At 42.3% G+C, this 14,715-nt stretch overlaps 1 protein-coding gene across 3 annotated transcripts in view; it reads left to right on the plus strand.

Annotated features, from left to right (window-relative positions):
- LAMTOR3 (late endosomal/lysosomal adaptor, MAPK and MTOR activator 3) overlaps positions 1–14,715 on the plus strand; it is a 45,150-nt gene that overhangs the window by 12,764 nt on the left and 17,671 nt on the right. The window lies entirely within an intron of this gene.

Consider the following 14,715-nt stretch of genomic DNA (forward strand, 5'->3'; position numbering starts at 1 on the left):
CAAAGGTGATCCCCTCCAGCGAGTGTCAGAGCGAGATCGAATCGAGACCCGCACTCCGTTGATGCGGACGAGGCCTGGGAGTAGCGTAGAACAAGCGTAGCCAGTCACGTGGTCTGAAAACAAAGGCAAACTCGATGTGCGCGTTCACAGTTCAATCAGCGAACCGCAGCGTCATCTTCAAATGCAGCGTTTGCGCACACACATCCCGGACAGACGATAGGATGCAGAGAAAAGCTGACGTGTAGCAAAAACCTTTTCGGTGAGCGAAGCGCGAGGGTCAAAATGGCCGACGGCTCTTACTTGAGTCGGAGCGACCAGGCAAGGATTCGTCAGAATCTCAGCCTAAACCTGACTACGCAGATTTCTCAATCCCAGCGATAATACCTATCGCCGGATGTCCTTTCAAGGAACTCAAAATTCCCTCGCGGCCTTTGTTAGACAACGCTCGCTCAGCTCAACGTCACGCGTCTTCTCCGACTTTGCTCGCCACACCTTCTCTTCTTTTCTCCTCCTCCTCCTCTTCCGGTTCCTGATCCTGCTTCCTGTCTCTTTTTTACCATCAATGCTTTTAACCTTTTAACCACAATAACCATTTCCCTTAAACAACAACAATTATAATACATAGAACCAGAAGGGTTTCAAGTGGATGAAAACCACAACAGCGGAAGGGACGAATCCGTAACAAGATACAGCAAGTATTAAACCAAGAAACGCCTTTTTTACTTCCTTTTTAACTGTATAAATGATGAGCAATTGACTGTTTCATCTTAACTAATAATATAAAACGAATCTGTTTATATTTGCCATTGCGAATATACAGTCACATGAAAAAGTAAGTACACCCCATGTGAAGTTTTGACTTTTTCAACATATTTCAACATACAGCTATTTGATCGTCATTTCAACAATATTGATAGATAAAGGTGATATAATATAACAAATATCATGAAACATTTACATTTTGTAGTCCATTGTATAATTTAAATAAACATAAATGCAAATTTCGCATGTGGAAAAAGTAAGTACACCCCTACATTTATCACTACTTCAAACACCTAAAATTAGAATCAGGCGCACCAGCTCAGGTGCAAATGATTAGAACATCGTTAGAGAGGATCTTGGAGGAACGTGTCTTATTTAAACCTCAGACATTTTATTTAGTTTGGTTTGCTCTTTGTTGTTGAAGTGTGCGGCGGCACCATGCCTCGATCAAAAGAGCTCTCTGAGGCCTTCAGAAAGAAGGTTATAGATGCCTACGAGTCTGGGAAGGGATTTAAAAAGATCTCCAAACAATTTGAAATCAATCATTCGACTGTCCGGAAGATCATCTACAAGTGGAGAAGATTCCAAACAAATGCCAACTTGTTAAGGCCAGGCCGCCCCAGCAAGTTCAGCCCGAAAGCAGATCGCAAGATGCTGAAAGAAGTCTCTAAGAACCCCATAATGTCATCACGGGACCTACAGGTAGCTCTTGCCACTGTTGATGTCAAAGTGCACGAGTCTACCATTAGAAAGAGGCTGCACAAATTTGATCTACATGGGAGGTGTGCCAGGAGGAAACCTTTGCTGTCCAGAAAGAACATCAGGGCAAGACTAAAGTTTGCCAATGAACACCTCGGCAAAGACCAGCACTTCTGGAACAATGTGCTCTGGACAGATGAGTCAAAGGTCGAGCTATTTGGCCACAGTACCAGAAGACATGTTTGGCGAAAACGAAAGACAGCATTTGACCACAAGAACCTGATACCAACTGTAAAGCATGGTGGTGGAAATATTATGGTTTGGGGCAGCCTTGCTGCATCAGGGCCTGGGCAGCTCACCATCATATAATCAATCCACTATGAATTCTTCATTGTACAAGAGGGTGCTTGAGGATAATGTGAGGCTATCTGTCGGAAAGTTGAAGCTCAACCGAAGGTGGACCTTGCAACATGACAATGACCCTAAACATACCAGTAAATCCACCAAGGAATGGCTGAAAAGAAAGAAATGGAGGGTTCTGGAATGGCTAAGTCAAAGCCCGGATCTAAATCCCATCGGCATGTTGTGGGGGGATTTAAAACGAGCTGTGCATGCAAGAAACCCCTCAAACATCGCACAGCTGAAAGAATTCTGTATGGAGGAGTGGGCAAAAATTTCTCCCAGTCGATGTCAGAGACTGGTAGACAGTTATAAAAAATGCCTACTTGAGGTGGTTTCTGCCAAAGGGGGCAATACCACCTATTGGAGCCAAGGGTGTACTTACTTTTTCCACAGAAGGAAATGGCATCTCTGTTAATTTTTTGTTGAATAAATTATTGCAGTCAAGTTTTCATTGTTTTTTGTTCAATTTGATCACCTTTATCTATAGATACTGTTTAAATGAAGATCAAATATTGATTTGTCCACATATGTTAAAAAGATTTTCAACAAGTACACATACATTCAAAGTACACCGCCCCATGCCAAATAATTAAATATGCTGCAGTGCGGCTCATTGAGGCTGCATTGGGAGGGAGAGGTGTACACTAATTGATTGATTAATTGTATAATTAAAATCAATAAAAGATTATCACAAAATATTTTCATAATCAATTGGCTAATCGCATAACTAAACCACTAGTGCTTCATCCGAAGATGTATCTTTTAGAAATTTAATTAAACAAGTCATTTATAAAAAATTAAATAATTAATTGATTACTCAATAAATAATTAATGATGAATCAATAAATAATTAATAGATGAAATGATTAATCAATAAATCAAAAATATCCTTGATAGCCACATCACTTGGTCACTCATGTCCAAATATTAGCTTCCCAGCTCAAAAGGTGCCTGAGATATTGGCCAAATGAGAAAGAAAATAAATAAATGATTAATAATGAAAATAAATAAATAGTAATCATAAAAAAATTAAATTATTAATCAATTTGGTCAGAGAACACATAAAAACCACCGTTTAGATGCCATTTTTCCCCGCAAAGCGGGGGTTGGCCTTTTTGGGGACCGTGGTTGTTGTTGTTTTTTTTGGTCCCCTTTTTGAAGCAATGTTTTACGGCCGGATGCCCTTCCTGCCGCCAACCCTGTTTGTCGCCTTTTTACGATAAACAGGGAATTACCAGTGTACTGGTACTCAATTTGCCGACCTCGGAAGGATGACAGGCTGAGTCAACCCCCCTGGCGTTAATTCAGCGATCGACCGGGATTCGAACCCAGAATCTCTTGGATCCTAAGCTGGCACCCTAGCCGCTAGCCCAACACCAGGGACCAACAACATCAGAGAACACATAAACTACCACTATTTCATCAGAATCTGTAACTTTAGGAAAAAAAATTTTTTTGTCATTAATCGAATAATTAAATAATTAATCGATTAATTGATTAATTAATAAATCAAAAATATCCTTTGCAGCCAAATCACCTGGTCATTGGCATGTCCAAATATCAGCTTCCTAACTCAAAAGGTGCCTGAGTTAATGGTCAGAAGAGAAAGGAAATTTGATTAATTAAATATGTACTTAATTAATCGCTAATAATTAAATAACTCCTCAATTTATTGATTAATCAAAAAAAAAAAAAACGTTTTTGACAAAGCACTTTCTCACTATTGTGCCAAAATTTCAGCTTCCTAGCTCAAAGGATGGCTGAGATATCGTCCGGACAAACAAACAAGCAAGAAAACAAACAAGTACACATACATTCAAAGTACACCGCCCCATGCCAAATAATTAAATATGCTGCAGCGCGGCATTGCCGGGGCGCCTCCGGCGCCCGGCAATACCGTAGTGCACCTCACAAAGGCTGCATTGGGAGGGAGAGGTGTATACTAATTGATTGATTAATTGTATAATTAAAATCAATAAAAGATTATCACAAAATATTTTCATAATCAATTGGCTAATCGCATAACTAAACCACTAGTGCTTCATCCGAAGATGTATCTTTTAGAAATTTAATTAAATAAGTCATTTATAAAAAATTAAATAATTAATTGATTACTCAATAAATAATTAATCGATTAATCAATAAATAATTAATAGATGAAATGATTAATCAATAAATCAAAAATATCCTTGATAGCCACATCACTTGGTCACTCATGTCCAAATATTAGCTTCCCAGCTCAAAAGGTGCCTGAGATATTGGCCAAATGAGAAAGAAAATAAATAAATGATTAATAATGAAAATAAATAAATAATAATCATAAAAAAATTAAATTATTAATCAATTTGGTCAGAGAACACATAAACTACCACTATTTCATCAGAATCTGTAACTTAAAAAAAAAAAATTTTTTTGTCATTAATCGAATAATTAAATAATTAATCGATTAATTGATTAATTAATAAATCAAAAATATCCTTTGCAGCCAAATCACCTGGTCATTGGCATGTCCAAATATCAGCTTCCTAACTCAAAAGGTGCCTGAGTTAATAATGGTCAGAAGAGAAATGAAATTTAATTAATTAAATAAGTACTTAATTAAACGCTAATAATTAAATAACTCCTCAATTAATTGATTATTCAAAAAACAAAAAATACCGTATTTGACAAAGGACTTGCTCACTACTGTGCCGAAATTTCAGCTTCCTAGCTCAAAGGATGGCTGAGATATCGCCCGGACAACCAAGAAAGAAAACAAACAAACAACCAGAGTGAAAACTGAGTACTCTCTTTCAGCGTGCGTCACTGCCGAGCCCCCTTTGGTGCCCGGCAATGACGATTTGCAATGCCTGGAGATGGCATAGGAAAGGAGCGGTGTACAACAAACAAGAAAGCAAGAAACCAGAGTGAAAACTGAGTACTCTCTTTCAGCGTGCGTCACTGCCGAGCCCCCTTTGGTGCCCGGCAATGACGATTTGCAATGCCTGGAGATGGCATAGGAAAGGAGCGGTGTACAAAAAACATTTCATGGGGTGTACTTACTTTTTCCACTTGTGAAATTTGCATTTATGTTTATTTAAATTATATAATGGACTACAAAATGTAAATGTTTCATGATATTTGTTATATTATATCACCTTTATCTATCAATATTGTTGAAATGAAGATCAAGCATGAATCAGGTTTCACTGAAATTTGTAGAATTTGTTTTTCACTTGGAAATTGTGGGTTACGATGTGTAAATAAAGGTGGAAAAGTCTGATTTAATGCAATTTAATTCCAAGCTATAAGGCAACAAAAGGTGAAAATTTTGAAAGGAGTGTAGACTTTCTATAGGCACTGTAGATTATTATCCATCAAGTGTACAGTACTTCAAGCAGGAATGTTTTTTTTCTAAGTTGAACAAATTATATAATCAATGTATTCTACCCTTAACAAAGAGTTGCTACTTCCAAAACCGTTTCTTGGCAAGGGTTATAATAGGTGGTTTGCCCATTGCCTCCCCAGCAAGTAGTTAGGGTAGGGATTTGGAATATAGCCAGGGTGCTGGCGATAGCTCGCGTACTCTTCATGAGACATTGTGGGATATTTAACCAAGTACCAGTGCTGACAGACCTGTCCCACAACTTGATGTTCTTCCAAAGGATGGTGCACACATCAATTTCAAACCCAGACTTGACAGCACAGAAATGAGTGTGCATACCTCTAAGCTATCCTGCCAGCCCTAAGTTTCATTAGAATCGTTTTACAATGCATTAAAAAAACGTTCCTATTTGCCATTATTTTTGCAAGAATGTGGACAGAAAGGTATTACATTCTCTTAATTACTGTTAATTGTACCTAAGATTACACATGGATTTCCTGAGGGTTATGCAATATAGCATGTAACAGCAAGAAGCAATTACTAAAACTCCCTGTGATATTGAAAACTTCTTATTCATGACATCTATTAATATCCTGCACAAAATTATTAAAAGTGCAGATTGTGAATTTTGCTCAGCAGTGCAACTGCAACAAAGGTTAGCATTTTGGCATAAAAATACTGCCTTCCCAAATTATCTTTGAGTTTCTATAAAGCCTGCAAACATTGTCTGTCTTGAAGAAAGCCAGAGTTAAAAAAAAAAGTTTTCACTTTTAATTCAGAAATATCTTTCTCCATTTCAAAATCTCTTATTGGTATTCCATATTATGAACTTGCACTGTATATGTGTTTCAAAAGTTTGGCTTCCTGAGCCATCGTTCTTTCCCACCCCCCACACTGAACCTGCTTCCGAGAACTTGTGAGCTTCTCAATTCAAAATGGTTTGCTCAGCTAAGAACCTCTACAGGGATTGAAGTTCAGTGCTCTATCTCCTATTCGAACTTAGCTTGTATGTGTACATACTCTATATCAGTGGTTCCCAAACGTTTTGGCAGTGACGACCCCTCCCCTTTTGTTTTTCACCAAACCTTCATGTCTCCCCATTTTTTTGTTAAAATAATTTTATTTTGGATGCAGTAAAGCGCAGTCTGACACTATGCCGCCATGGCCACTGCCCACTGTTGATAATACACTACTACAGGGATGATTGAAGAATATGGGCGCACAGCTCCTTCTGGCTTTAAATCCAGATGGGAAGTTCAGTGAGTAGGTCACACTGGCTTTCAGCAAAGCAAATTGCACGGGAGATGCTCACGCTGCAATCGCTATACCAACTAGAACGGCACTCGGTAGAGCGCATACCTCCGCCAGGCTGAACAGTTTGTTTTGTATCCCACTCATAGGCCGGATCTGGATTCATACCTGAACCAACATCTAATCTTTTGTTCTTGTCACCTAACCAACTCGTCCACCAAGTTTAGTTATAACTCGTGCATAACCTTTTAAGATATGTTATACAGTGAAACCTTGACTTACGAGTTTAATTCGTTCTGTGACCGAGCTCGTAACTCAATTTGCTTGTTTCTCAAATTAAATTTCCCCATTAAAAGGCATTGAAATGCTATTAATCCGTTCCAGCCCCCAAAAAACCACACCAATTTTTTTTGTTACGTGTTTTTAAATAAGAAAAATGTACTTTATAAATAACAAATAATGTATAAACAAGCACGACCTCGTATATACTGTTCATAATAAAAGAGAATGTTGTAGCGACCCATGGGTCCCCCAAGCAAGACCGGCATCAGAATCTCCTTGCTCCAGCCGGTGACGTCACCGGCGGGGATCCCCGGCGCCAGAGTGGCTGGTCACGTGACCGCCAAAGCGTCCCGCGCGTGCGGGTATAATGAGCTACACCTGTGGATCACGTGACCACCGAAGCACGCCTCGCTTGAGAGGCGTGGCTTTCGGTTTCGGTTTGGGTTTTTGGTTTTGCTTTATAAGGCAGCCCGATAAACGGGCTTTTTAGTGTTCCCGAGTTGGTTTTACGAATAAACATCTTCTCGGACGAGTTTGTGCCTTGCCATCCTTTTATCCGTATTCTGCTGGAGTCCGGACTCCTTCAATATAAAGAAATAAACTGGTTTTATTAAGTGTTGTGGCGGACGCGAAAGCACTGACGTGGTGACATCACCCCGCACACCAAGTGGGGGTGGGCCACGCCGGGGAGAGAGGCGTGGCCTCAGGATATAGACGGGGCGCGCAGCCTTGAGCAGCTTAGTGCTGCAGTTTGAATAAAGACTTGTATGAACCGCGTTGTCCGCTTGCTCCTTGCGTAAGCATTAGCGCGCGCAGCATCGCGCTACAGTGTATTTACCTTGAAGATCAGACGAAGATGCTGGCGGAGGTGGAGGAGATAACTTTTGCCCTTTTCGCCACACTTTCCTCGCTTTCACTTGCAGGGCGTTTCAATAAAAACCTGTCCAACGAGGTTTGTTTCTTCCTCCCTTTCAAAATGTTTCGAAAATTCTCCATCTCTTCATGGATAGAGGTCCGGAGCTTTGAAATAATCGTAACGTCCTTGGCTGGCGTTATAGCCTTTATCGACTCCTTCTGCTTCAAAATCGTACATATCGTAGAAGTACTACGATCGTACTGCCTCGCCAAGTCGACAACACGCACACCTCGCTCATGTTTTTCGACGATTGCGTGTTTTATATCCAAGCACATCATCATCTTCTTCTTCTCAGTACTGCCCTTGGCACTCAATTTCTTAGGACCCATGGTTAAAACTAAGAAATTTTCCAAAATAACCAACATGCGAAAACAAAGCAGCAGCGATATACGGCAGACATGCTTGCACGGCAAGATAACCACGTGACCGGAACGCTCGTTGGGCCACCTGGTGGCGGGTGGCGTAAGCTCGTAACTCAGATCTCGGCTCGCATCTCAAAGCAAAAAACCGCCCGAGTGACGGCTCGTATCTCGGAAAACTCGTAAGTTGGTGCACTCGTAAGTCAAGGTTTCACTGTATATCGCTTTTCGCCCAAACCCTCAATGGTGAAGAAACACTTAGAAATTAAATAATTCTCGTATCTGAATCCATATTCAGATCTTCACCAAAATCGAATCGATTAGTCCTTGTCACACACACACAACCTGTCCACCAAGTTTCGTCCAAATCCGTCCATTACCTTTTGAGATATCCTGCTATACATCTGTTTTAGCCCGATCACTCAATGGTGAAGAATCACTTAAAACTTCTATTAGCCGGATCCGGATCTGGATATCCACCAAAATGGAATCAATTATTCCTTGTCACATACATGACCTCTCCACCAAGTTTCGTCCAAATCCATCCATTTCTTTTTGAGATAATGTGCTATATATCGTTTTTTGGCACTATGTCCCAATGGTAAAGAATCACTTTTAAAAAATTATACTAGCCGGATCCGGATCTTCACCAAAATTTAATGATTTTGTCCATGTCACATACACTACCTCTGTGCCAAATTTCGTCTGAATCGGTCCACAACCTTTTGAGATATCTTGTTCACAGACGGACAAAGAGACAGGGGTGAAAACATAACCTCCATCCACATTTGGTGGCGGAGGTAACAATGATTCCAACATCCTTCTCCCGCCACCAAGGCAAGGGAAAACTAAACCTCTACTGTTTAGTTTTTAATTTACAAATCCAGTAGTTGCGTTGCTATTAACAGGCGGCAGCACACACAAGCAGTGCGGGCATATCTCTGTTGTTTGAAGGTTGCTGGGGGTATTGCAAGGTGGAGAACATTGGTGTTCATAGAAATATCTTGCTTAATTTATCAATCTTTGAATATTTTAGCCAAATTTGACATTAAAAATGATTTTTATTCACATGGCCTCATGCCCTCCTCCCTCCTCCCCCATCCCCTGTACCCACATCCCACCCCCTTCCACCCCCCCCCCTCCCCCAGACTGGGTACTACTACTCTATATTGTTGTGGGAATGGCTTCTAGGGGGTAACTTTGCATCGTATAGGGTTTAGGGTATTGGGTATAGGGTAGCTGGAAAGGGCATGTCCCCGCCATATTGATAGAACTTGTACAAAGTTAAAGGGCGAAGCATGCTTTGATTGAAGGCTGGAACGCCAATCTGAGCAGGGCGACAGACGTGGAGCTGCGTCACGGGTGGAGCGCAACCAGAATATATGAAGGTGGGTTTACTCGAAGGTAAGACGAGTAGGACCCTCGCACTCTGATGGAAAAGGCTTTGTGGGCTTCATGTGTGGTTGGCACAACAGATACGCCCGCACTGCTCAGCGCTTACTCCCCTCTCTCCCTCCCTACCCCTCGCCACCGAGACATCCACAACCTGCCGCGATTGGCCTGAGCTCCTGCCTCGAAGACGTTTCAACCATGCTTGCCAGGATGATCTAACCATGTCAAGGTTCCTCCACTTTGCACTCGCTGTGTCCTGCCGGTCACAGCCGGGGTACTTCCATCTCGTCCATTCCATCTCCTATGTCATGTCATATGAAAGAGGCCTCAAGGAGTAGTTTGAATAAGGAATCTACCGTTTGTTTGTTGGTTTGTGCATACTTGGGTTTTTGGGGTTTATTTATTGTATTGCTTCCAAATGTTTTCCCACTCCATGTGCGTTGAATACATTATAAAAACCACTTAGTCTCGGGGTGCATTAGAGTATTCCTGATCGCGATTAGAATTATACACATCTGCTAAAGCAGCAGTTCCTAACCTTTTTCGCAACAGGAACCGGCAACGGTCAGCAATAAATGACCGTGGACCGCCAATTGGGAACCACGTAATTGATGGTCTTTAATGTCTATACTTCAGCACATCATACATCACATACACAGTATGAAGGGGAACTGTTGCCATTTGTTACATAAGTTATACTACTTATGAATATTCATGAACAATCCATCCTCGGAGTTCCTGAACAAATCCAGATACTACGATTTAATCACTACAATAAACATGTTTTATTTTGGTAGTCGTGGAATGGAAAGTCATTGCAAACGTGACCGAGATCAATCGCCATCATCGGCAAATCTGAAACAGCCATCCACAAGCACTTATTCAGGATCAGGCACCACAAGCCACTGATTTTATTTACTCATAAACATACATTTTACGCAGAAGTTATTTCTCTTTATTCCCTCCGCCACTGAAGATGGATGGAGGTTGTTTTCACCCCTGTTTGTCTGTGTGCAGGATATCTCAAAAAGTTGTACGAATTCGGCCGAAATTAGTTGAGCAGGTTGGAAGTTTGACAAGGGTGAATTGATTAGATTTTGGTGAAGAATCAGAATCGATTCCTTTCGCAATCAAGACAGCAGTTCAGAATCTGAATCTATTCTCAAATTTTAAGAATCACCCAAGCCTAAATACGTTATTAGGTCACAATGAAATAGACCTATAATTATTCAGCATTTATCTCCATCAGAGATTTGCACCTCATATGTGTCCCATGATGGCACATAAATAGATCACAACGCCAGTATATTTTTGTCCCCCGTCGCACAGCGGAGCGAAAGGGGGACTATGGCTTTCCCCACCGTCTGTGTGTCCGTCCGTCCGTGCGTGCGTAAGCGAAGGACCGCATTTGAATTTGGTGTGTGGGTGCAACCCACGTCAAAATCCAAGATGGCCGCCGCCATGTATGTCTGATGCCATGTATGTCTGAACCTTGTAACCTGCATATCTTGAAAAATAAGCGAAGTACCAACTTCTAATCTGGTGTGTGGGTGTATCTAGGCATAAGGAAGAACACTATTGAAAATTGGGTCGCCACGTCAAAATCTAAGATGGCCGCCGCCATGTATGTCTGAAACTTGTGAGATGAATATCTTGAAAAATAAGCGAAGTACCAACTTCTAATTTGGTGTGTGGGTGTATCTCGGCATAAGGACGAACGCTATTGAAAATTGGGTCGCCACGTCAAAATCCAAGATGGCCGCCACCATATATATGTCTGAAACTTGTGAGCGAAATATCTTGAAAAATAAGCGAAGTACCAACTTCTAATCTAGTGTGTGGGTGTATCTAGCCACAAGCAAGAACGCTGTTTAAAATTGGGTCGCCACGTCAAAATCCAAGATGGCCTCCGCCATGTAAGTCTGATGCCATGTATGTCTGAAGCTTGTGACCTGCATATCTTGAAAAATAAGCGAAGTACCAACTTCTAATCTGGTGTGTGGGTATGTCTAGGCATAAGGAAGAATGCTATTGAAAATTGGGTCGCCACGTCAAAATCCAAGATGGCCGCCGCCATGTATGTCTGAACCTTGTGAGATGAATATCTTGAAAAATAAGCGAAGTACCAACTTCTAATCTGGTGTGTGGGTGTATCTCGGCATAAGGACGAACGCTATTGAAAATTTGGTCGCCACGTCAAAATCCAAGATGGCCGCCACCATATATATGTCTGAAACTTGTGAGCGAAATATCTCGAACAATAAGCGAAGTACCAACGTCTAATCTGGTGTGTGGGTGTATCTATTGGGTCGCCACGTCAAAATCCAAGATGGCCGCCGCCATGTATGTCTAAACCTTGTGAGATGAATATCTTGAAAAATAAGCGAAGTACCAACTTCTAATTTGGTGTGTGGGTGTATCTCGGCATAAGGACGAACGCTATTGAAAATTGGGTCGCCACGTCAAAATCCAAGATGGCCGCCACCATATATATGTCTGAACCTTGTAAGCGAAATATCTCGAAAAATAAGCGAAGTACCAACTTCTAATCTGGTGTGTGGGTGTATCTAGGCACGGAAGAACGCTGTTTAAAATTGGGTCGCCACGTCAAAATCCAAGATGGCCGCCGCCATGTATGTCTGAACCTTGTGAGATGAATATCTTGAAAAATAAGCGAAGTACCAACTTCTAATCTGGTGTGTGGGTGTATCTCGGCATAAGGAAGACCGCTATTGTAAATTGGGTCGCCACGTCAAAATCCAAGATGGCCACCACCATATATATGTCTGAACCTTGTGAGCGAAATATCTTGAAAAATAAGCGAAGTACCTTCTGGTGTGTGGGTGTATCTAGGCATAAGGAAGAACGCTATTGAAAATTGGGTCGCCACGTCAAAATCGAAGATGGCTGCCTCCATGTATGTCTGACCCTTGTGAGCGAAATATCATATCATAGCATGTTTTCTGCGTGTTCCACTTTGTCAACTCACATCACTTCCCCGACGGGGGACCTAGGCGTAACGCTTGCTTTTATTGGTCTATTTCTATTATTGGTCTATTTTATATAACTGCTAAAGTTTTGTGTTTTGTGAATGGCCGGAATAAAAGGGAATCGCGCCCAGCGATTAGCATGGCTTCCCTCCATTCCCCAACTGGAAAGGCTAATCCTGATGGTCTCAATGCAAGAGTTACAAATTTTACCTCCCCCAATTGTTTACTGGTCGTCGAGCCGGAACTATTTGCACGCTGCACGAGGATGGTATTGGCAGGTTGTACGGATGCTGCACGAGGATGGTAACCACATGAAACGTGCACTTAAAAAATAACAGTTTCTTGAAACACAGCAACAAAAATGGAGAATCCCCAGACGAAGGATAGATGAATATGCATAATTACATAAATAAATAAATACACTTTGTGATCCGGTAAAACGTAAGGCACTGAATACAAGAATAGAACCTATGGCACCACGAGCAGACAATCAATCATTCACAATAGGTTTGGGAGGGGGCGGGCAAGGTCTTTCAGAGTATACAGTGATTGATACTGCTCCATGGAGAGCAGGTCTCCAGCCCACAGCATGCCCCATCCCACTGTCATGGCACCCAACAGAGGTTAAGCGTCCAGTGGGGGCAAAGAGAGTGGAGGGCAGAGAGCAGGGTGGCGAGAGCTTTTAAAGCGGCCAGGGAGAACAGCCTTGAAAGAGAGGGACTTCAAAGGGTGATGAGAGCTGGAAGCGCCACCAGACACGAGAACGAATATCACTTGCACAAGCCTTTTATCCCCTCCGCTGCAGTCACACTGTGCGCCAATGAACGTTCTTTGTTCACAGTCGCAGATGTGATATCGTCACCGGTGCCACCCTTGCCAATGGCGCGATGCCCTGCAGTGTGCCAATCGAAGCACACCCTCATGGTTCCCTGTAATGGTTGGGGCCGCATCAGACTCCTTGAACCCAGATCGCGGCCTGTGAAGGGGGTTTATTAGCGCAAACACGAACTTCCAACATATCCAATATTCAACGCCCTCCTTGCATTGCCTGGTTGCCATCCCTGCTTCGCAGAGGGGACACTGACGAATAATGCCTTGATATCTAATACCAATATCAACTATACGACCTTTCACGGCAGACATTAGAACAGCGCAGCTTCTTCCCAACTGGTCCCTGGTTACAAAAAAATGTTCTAACCTACACTAACATAAATGCTACCTTATCGGTACCCCATCCAGTGTAACCTCTTGATAGTCGGGCAAGCAGCTCCACTTTCTGGCTCAGGCTCATGACTTTTTTTTCTGCCTCTTGGGAGCGGACACATCTCTTGCACTACTCGTACGTTTAGAACCCATGATTGAATGATGGGCGCAAAAGTTCACGAGCGCCAGGAATCACAGCAGGTCAAGGCAGCGGGACGAGAAGAAAGAATGAAACCTAGGACACGCTGCACATAAGTACTCATGCAGGGGTTGTGCGTACATGGAGGATGGGTGGGTAGTGTGACCATTGTTTGTGGGGGATTGTGGTGGGGGATGTTTTTTATGCATGTACAACTGCTTTAGGCATACAACACCATATCACAAGTAATAAGAGCAGAGCAGACCATCGATGAAGATGCAATTTGACATTTATTGGTTTATGGTTTGGCAAAATAACACTCAACTGACCTCGTGCACCGTCAGTGACTGGAAATGGTCATCTCGGGAATAAAAAGCAGACACATGCCCACCAGGTGCAGAAAGGAAGCAGGTATTTCTAGTTACTTAAATTAGCAGAGGAGATGTAGTTACTTCTTTCTTTGAATTCTCCTTTCCTCCTTTTGAAAAATGTACAATCCCAACATCCCCAATGTTATACCATGTATATACTGTATAGAAAAATACGGTTCTGGGTTCCAGGATCTACTATGTGGGGGATGGGGGGGGGTGAGAAGGGGAGGGGGAGTAGCCTCAGTTCCACTCGGACTACCGGACCTGGGGCTGCCAAGCAGGATAACTCTGCGACCCGGGTGGGTTGCTAAGCAACCGTGAATGCCCATTAGTCAACCAAATCCCCCCGGATCCTCCGTCTAATTGTTGTTTACCTTGTGATGGGGCTTTCTAACCAGGTTTCACACCCTCGATATGCACTGCTCTTATCTTTTAAATCTCAATTAGATGCAGCCGAGCGGAAATTACCAGTGCACATTGGCTAATGACTAACGTGTGGAGCCAATCAGTGGGTAAGAATGTCCTGGCTATGCTAGTACAGGCTATACTGCACAAACAAGGGAGACATCACAAGAACAATTCAAC

Source organism: Myxine glutinosa, chromosome 4 (genome assembly GCF_964187855.1).
Source record: "Myxine glutinosa chromosome 4, kmMyxGlut1.1, whole genome shotgun sequence".
NCBI classification, from domain to species: domain Eukaryota; kingdom Metazoa; phylum Chordata; class Myxini; order Myxiniformes; family Myxinidae; genus Myxine; species Myxine glutinosa.